Source organism: Mustela nigripes, chromosome 4 (assembly GCF_022355385.1).
Source record: "Mustela nigripes isolate SB6536 chromosome 4, MUSNIG.SB6536, whole genome shotgun sequence".
Taxonomy (NCBI): domain Eukaryota; kingdom Metazoa; phylum Chordata; class Mammalia; order Carnivora; family Mustelidae; genus Mustela; species Mustela nigripes.
In genome coordinates this window covers 89,790,259-89,798,253 of record NC_081560.1, presented here as the reverse complement: position 1 = coordinate 89,798,253, position 7,995 = coordinate 89,790,259, and the positions used below count along the sequence as shown (strand labels likewise).

Below are 7,995 nucleotides of genomic sequence, written 5' to 3'. Positions count from 1 at the left end.
AAAATCACCATTTGAACACCAGAGTAATAACTGCTATAGGCAAGATCCACACGTGGATGCTAAAATTAGTTGGTGAAAGTTTTTTTAAAAAATCAAGGTATTTGCATAGTCTCAAATTATCTCTTCCCCAGCAAAAGAAATTATTAACTAAAAAAGACAAAAATAGTGAGTGTATAGTGGAGAAACCTGGCAGATACCCCTTAACCAAGAGATCGAGGTTAACAAGGTTAACATCACCGCTAATAAGACATAGCTACATTATGCAACCTGATATTATACAATGAGAAGGAACATCACTTCTGTGGTATTGTTTCCAATAAGACATGATCTCAACCTAAGCATAATATCCCAGAACCATCCGAAAATATCAGACAAGCCAAACGAAGCGGCATTCCACAAAATCGTCAAGCAGAACTCTACAAAAGTCTCAAGGTCATGAAAGACTCAAGGTCAAGGAAAGACTAAGAAACTGTCACAAATTGAATGAAACTGAGAACACATGACAACAAATTGTGTGTCATCATCACTGCATCCTGGAGCAGTAAAAGGACAGTAGTAGAAAAACTGGTAACATCTGAATCAAGTTTATAGTTTGGTGAATAGTATTGTACTAATATCAATTTCTTCACTGGGGTGATTGTACTATAACCATATGCAATGTTAACTTTTTCTTTTCCACAGAAATTGCTTTTATTATGTTAGAATATTCCTTGATGAGCTGGCAATTATTCATGTGAAGGAGAGTTCAGAAAACAGATTTATGACTGTATTAGCCTTGTCCTTGATTAGAGATTTATGAATTATACAAAAAATATAACCCAGAGTCAGTTACTCTAGAAGTAGTAGTGGAGAAGGTCTAGAAAGTCGAAGAGGCTGTGAACTGGGAAATCTTCTCCCTGCTTGTTGCCTTTCCACCTGAAGCACTTCTGGTTCAGTCACGACAAACAGGGTTAATCATACCTTCAATTGTACCCGCTGAAATGGGCGCTTGGCAATTTCTTCACGGGAAGAAGCTACTCCGACTGGGACGCTGACACTGGGCTTTGGGGGCGGACCTCCAGTGCTGCTCTCCTGACTTTGACCTTACCAGTACACTCAAAGGCCTAGTGTGCCCCCCTCTTAGTCCTTTCAGTGGGCACTTCCTGGATGGGCGTAGAAAGTCCTGGGGGTTAATGCATTCAGAGGCTCCAAACTCCTTGGCCCTTGTGAATTTACCTTTATTGATGTCCACACCAAAGATTCAGGATACACCACCCACCTTATAGCCCATGAGAGCCGCCACTGCAAATCCTCCTGGACCAAAGATGGCGCAGCGGAAAGGCCACAACCCACAAGGCAGATTTTATCCACAGGCGCTAAAGGATCAATTTCAGCAATAGAGATCTCAGCCACGACTGTATGTTCAGAAAGCATGCTGGTTCCCAGGGAATGGAGAATTGTCTTTCCTTTGCAAGGAAATCTGCTAGTCCCATCTGGCCTTAATCCTTTCTCCTGAGTACCACTTCTCTTCTGGCAAAGGTTTTAGGGTTTAGACAAAATTTGCATTCTCCACACTGTAGCATGTAACGCAGAATGACAGTATCACCTGTCTGCAGTTGAGTGACTCCTTTGCCAGCACTGTCCACAATTTCTGCACCTTCATGCCCCAGGATCCCAGGAAGACTCCCCTCAGGATCAGCCCCCCTCGGGGTAGAGGCATCAGTGTGGCAAACTTCAGTGGCAATCATAGTCAACTTGAACTTCACGAGCCTTAGGGGGTCTCTACCCTTCCTGTAGAGACAGGTTCTCCCGCCTCCCAGGCAACTGCAACCTTGCATTTGATCTCCTGGTTCATCCCAGCCTTGGACTCAGTCATTGAGGGAACACGGCGTTAATTTTAGAGGAAGCTGGGTAAAGTGTCTTCAAGACATTCCGGTACTGATTTTGTAACTCTTTATAATGCTAGTAATAGTGGGATTTTTTTAAAGTTTAAATAATAATAATAGTCAGACGGTCCAATGGAGCATTCCTGCAGAATACAAAGGATAGGCCATCGCAGGAATATACCGTACACTCCAGGGCGCAGGCCAACATTAGATTCCTGAGAAACCTATTTCCAAACAACCCATCCACAGTCACCCCATAGTCCGTTGACCCATAAAATCTAGTTTGCCCAAAAATACATAACCCAACTCTAATCATGAGAAGCATCAGTCCAATCCCAGTCGAGGAACCCTGTACAAATTCTCTGATGAGTACACCCCAAAACATTAAGATAATTGTGATGGGTAGTTTTCTGTGTCCCTTTGGCGAGACTACAGTTTCCAGTTGTTTAATCAAACACTAACGTTGGTGTTGCTGTATCTAGCTGTGGTCAACACCTATCATCATTGACCCTTCTTAAATAAAGGAGATTAGAAGGGGAGCAGGGCCTCATCCAGTCTGCCAAGGGCCTTACCAGGTTTCCCAGGAAAGAAGAAATTCTGGCTCGGGGCGCCTGGGTGGCTCAGTGGGTTAAGCCGCTGCCTTCGGCTCAGGTCATGATCTTAGGGTCCTGGGATTGGGTCCCGCATCGGGCTCTCTGCTCAGCAGGGAGCCTGCTTCCCTCTCTCTCTCTCTCTCTCTCTGCCTGCCTCTCCGTCTATTTGTGATTTCTCTCTGTCAAATAAATAAATAAAATCTTAAAAAAAAAAAAAAAAAGAAATTCTGGCTCAAGACCACACCACAGATTCCTGCCTGAGTATTTAGCCTGCCAGCCTGCTGTACAGATTTTGGACTTTGAACCTTCCAGCCTCTGTAATCACATCAGCCAATTCATTAAAATAAATCTGTGTGTGTGTGTGTGTGTGTGTGTGTGTGTGTGTGTGTGTGTGTAGTACGTCTGATCCATTGCCCAGTTTGTCCAGAGTACCCTAACTCATACAGCCACCAGTATAACACTGTTATGTTTGTTATTTTAATTTTATTTATTTGAGACAAGGAGCATGAGCGGTGGGATTCGGGGCAGGCAGAGGGAGAAGCAGGCTCCCCGCTGAGCAGAGACCCTGATGCGGGGCTCAATCCCAGGACTCTGGGATCATGACCTGAGCCAAAGGCAGATGCTTAACCATCTGAGCCACCCAAGCACCCTTAACCTTGTCTGTTAATTATAATTCAATTTAAAAAGACAGAGAGGGGGTGTCAGGCTGGCTTAGCAGGTAGAGTGTGGGACTCTTGATCTCAGGGGTATGGGATGGAGCCCCTTGTTGGGTGTAGAGATTCTTTAAAAATAAAATCTTCAGGGTGCCTGGGTGGCTCCGTCGGTTAAATGTCTGCCTTCAGCTCAGGTCATGATCCTGGGGTCTTGGGATCGAGTCCTGCTCCGCAGGAAGTCTCTTCTCCCTCTCCCTCTGCTGCTTCCCCTGCTTAGGCTCTTTCTCTGTCAGATGAATAAATAAAATTTTAAAAAAATAAAAGCTTTAAAAATAATAAAAATAATGAAATAAAAAGAGAGAGAGAAACCTCAAGTTTCAATAAACAAACAAATAAATGGAAAGTCTGAGAAACCACCACATCCAAGAGAACCAAAGGAAACTTGACAGTGAAATGTAATAAGGTATGCTGGGCAGGACGTTGGAACAGAAGAAGGACATTAGGAAAACTAAAGAAATCTGAAGAGAGTGTGGACTCTAAGTAATAATGCGCTAATATTATCTATTAATAGAAATGTATCATACTAATTTAAGACGTTAATCCTAGGGAAAACTGGGTGTCGGTTACATGGGAACTCTCTATCTTTGCAATTCTTCTGTAAATCTGAAACTACTTGAAAATTAAAAAAAAAACTTATTTTGAAAAATACATATGAAGTCTGCCCTTTCCAAGGAAACAAAATAAGGTTTGAATTCAGACACACCTTCCACAAGGCTGTAGCCAACAAAAAATGAACAAATAGAAAAATATGTAATTATGGATAAATAGGAATATTAACATAATAAACAAAAATCATGGGTTATAGTAAGATTTAGACCTATATATGTGACCATTGAGTCAAAGTAACAAGGAAAATTGTTTTGGGGTTTCAGACCCAAAGAATCCTTCATTAACTGTTTCTAAGTTCTGTTCCTAGAGAAGGATCTCTCCTCTTTATCTCTATTTCTTCAAAGACTCATAATTCTGACACAGGGTGAGAGCTCAAATGCATCCAAGGAATGTTGTAATTTCTGCCCAGGTGAAAGAAGAGCAGAGACGATTTCAAGCCAGTGGCAGCAGGGAGATCTGGACCTCACTAGAAGCTATCGCTGGATAAAGCTGTGGCAATGAATCCCACCAGCCTCTCAGCCGAGTGTCTGCCCATTTGAGGAGCCAGACGTTGGGCAAGGTGGCAGGATGTGGCAGAGGAAGGTCCAGAGAATCTCAGAATTTATTACAGTTACACCAACACTTCAATGATCAAACGGCATCTTCTTACCTTTTCTTTGGAATGGTAAATGATGCATTTTATAAGTGGCTTATAGTTTTATCTTCAAGACCCTTGGAGATAAGTATAGGAAGAATGTTAGCTTCCCATGATCAGAAATAAAAAAAAATAATATATAATAGAGAAATGTAAGAATACTCATAGCCTGGGGGCATCTGGGTGGCTCAGTGGGTTGGAGCATCTGACTCTTGATCTCAGGGTCGTGAGTTCAAGCCCCAGGTTGGGCTCCATGCTGCGTGTGGAGTCTACTTTAAAAAAAAAAAAAAAAAAAAGAATGCTCTTAGGCTGAATTATTTTTTCCCCCATCTGGATGAAGCCTTAGAGATCATCTAGTTCCATGCTCAGATTTTGAAGATTAAAATAGGTGGCTTACCCAAAGTCCTAAAACGAGTAAGAAACAGAGTAAGAGTAAGACCCAGGCCTCCAGCTTCCTGTCTAGTACTTTTTCATGGCCCTCTGCTACCTATCAGCTCAAAGTCAGGGTCAGGATTGCCCAACAAAACAAAATGCAAGGCACAGGTGAAATTTTCTATTTTCTAATCACCGTATTTTGGAAAGTAAAAAGAAACAGGTGAAATTCATTTGCCAACATTCTATTTAACCCAATGTATCTAAAGTAGAGTCATTCCAGGGCATCTGGGTGGCTCAGTCGGTTGACCATTTGCCTTCAGGTCAGGTCATGATCCCGGGGTCCTGGGATCGAGTCCTGCGTTAGATTCCCCACTCAACAGGGATTCTTTCTCCTTCTCCCTCTGCCACTCCCCCCTGCTTGAGCTCCCAGTATCTCTCTCTCTCTCTTTCTCTATCCCTCTCTCTCAAATAAATAAATTCTTTAAATGTAGTCATTTCAACATAAAACCCATACTTTACAATTATTAGTGAGATATTTCACATATTTTTTATATTCGGTCTTTAAAATCCAGTGTGTTTTTTATACCTGACTGCACTTATCAATTGGGAGGAACCGCATTTTAAATGCCCCATAGCCTCACGTGGCTGGCTAGTCAGTCCGTGCTGGGCAGAAGCCGTCCTGGGAAATAGCACGTGGGTAAGCCCATTAGAGACTGCCTCTGAGTGTAAGCCCTTCATCTGATCTACTGCAGAAGATAACGCTATTGTCTTTTATACCCGTGGCTTTTTAAACGGAGTTTTCTTATATCAAAATACAACGTCCACAGAGTATAAGTCAATGGAAAAGTAGGTGTTGGCGAGTGCTCCCACATGTCTTTAGACTGGCTTCCTCAGAGCCCTGGTGGAAATTGATGCTTACAGCCTAGATTTTCTCTTCAAATGGTTATTATGGACATCACTTTTGGGCTGTCCATTCTTGATCAATTTCTTTTCGAAAGTCTGTTCAAGCCTCCATGATGTTAGGCCAAATTTTGAAAAAGAGGAGACCTCTTGCCATCGGAAATGTCTCATTAATCCAGCTTTTCCTCTTGTCCACACTCCTAGAGCTTTTCTTTTCTCCCAAGGACATTTACTGTCTTCCCATGTTCTGCCTGTCAAAATCCACTGAAAATCAGAACTTTGTAAAATGCAACATAAAGGCTGGTACGTGGGAGTATTGCCTCCCCAAGGGGACTTTATATCTACTTAAAACAAAAACAAAACCAAAAAACCCTAAACTAATGGACTCAAGTATCCACGGTGGGATCCTGGGATTTGGGCAGAAGCAAGTAGAAGGATTCCACGGTGTTTCTGAAATGACGTTGAACACATCGGGGGTCAACAAATGACAGCCCCTGGGGGCTAAATTCTGCCTTTTTGTTTAGCTCATGTTTTTAAATGGTTGAGGAAAAAAAATCAGAGAAGAATCCTATGTCAGGATAAGTGAAAATTACATGAAATTCAAATGTTAGGATCCATAAATGGTTTGGGGGGGACGCAGCCATGCTCATTCATTCATATACGATCTATAGTTGTTTTCAGCTACAACAGCAGCACTGAGCATTTACAGTAAAGACAATATCGAGCACAAAGCCTAAAAAATTTACCATCAATCTTTTTACAGAAAAAGTGTGCCAAACCCTGATGCAGGTGATTTCCTATACTGCCTCCTTCTAGCTATATTCTGTGCACCTAAAACCCTTTTCTTAGAGCTACATAACAGGTCTGTATTTGTCACAGAATCAGAATTCCATGCCTGTTTTTACAGAAGCTGAGGAAATCTGTTACTTGAATAAATTGTGTAAAAATCTGAGTTGTCCATCAAAGACTCCCACGACTCCCTTCACATCACGTGTAGAAGGATGTTCCCACCGAAGAACGACAGCAGACAGACCATCAAAGATTATAATAGAGGGCCCTGCTTGAAACTCCCTCCTTTGCTTCCCCCTTCCCACACCCCTTCTCTCCCTTCCTCCCTCTCTCCTTTCCTTGCTTCCTCTTTCCAATCTCGCTTCTCCACAGCTCATAAAGGGGAGCAGCCCCTTCCCCTTGAAACAAACGATGTTGCTGTAGACTCAGAGATCTTAGTCTGAGAACTGGGAGGAACTGACAGAGCAGCAAAGCACTGATTATGTGTTTTGACAAGTCACTGAGTAATACTTTCTCCCAGTAGCCACAATGCAGGACCCACTCCTGAGCCCAGGCAATGGGGCTAATTTAAAGACGGTGACTTCACATGCTCATGGGGCTGGCACCAGGCCAGGTGAGTCTGTACATGGATGGGCAGGTGTAAAGCAGATTCTGCTGTTTTCCCTGCATCGCATGGAAAAGCCCAGACCTAGAGATTTAACCTGCCCAGGGGCACACAACGAGTCAGGAGCGGAGCCAGGATCCACATTCTGGGGTAACCTTACTAAGTGTGTGGCTGTACCTTTATTTCCCCCCACATACATAGTTTCCTATTGTAAATTTTTCTCTCAGATGTATGCAACCCTCCACCCAGAGCGCCTAAGGTGTATCGGGGGCGGTAGAGTAGGAGTTTGGGCTTATAAACCGGGAGTGCAGAAAGAGGGAGAATATTCAGCTGTGAACAGCCAACATCAGATTTTCAGTTCCTCGGCAAGACGACAGGCTCGGAAGTCAGGCTCCATCAACAAGAAAAGGGTTTTTCGAAATTCTCTTATATACTCCTTTTCCACATCAAGGAATGTGTCTGGAAGACTTGATCACAGACTTTCACGGAGGAGAGATCTGTGTAGTAGAGAAAAGCCTGTACTTTTTCCTTCAGGGGTCTATGGGGGGAAGGGGACAGAGTTAGAGAGGAAGGGAAGGACATGTGTCCCAATATTCCTTCTCTGTGCCAGTGTCCTTGAAAGAAGAGTGGTGGGATTTAAGGTGAAGAGAAAGCCTAAATTTGAGGGGCTTTGGCTCTGCTTTCTGCTGAGGACTCTGGGAGGACTCTCCTGAACTGGAGACGGCACATGGAGGTCAACTGAGGACTCAACCCAATGAGGCAGGCGCAGGGCCTCACTTCAGTTCCCCTAAGGACACCCACTCCCGTGTGGGATATTTGGGGTGGGAGGACTGGGGTGTGAGATACGGACATGAGTTTAGAATTTGCCTCAGGAATTTGCCAGCAGTGTTCATGTCCGTAGTATCCTCTGGCC

The 7,995-nt window shown here is 43.4% G+C and overlaps 1 pseudogene; it reads right to left on the bottom strand.

Moving 5' to 3' along the window:
* Nucleotides 1-945: 945 nt before the first annotated feature.
* LOC132015126 (alcohol dehydrogenase class-3-like) lies at nucleotides 946-1,834 on the bottom strand (annotated as a pseudogene).
* Between the last annotated feature and the right edge of the window lie 6,161 nt (nucleotides 1,835-7,995).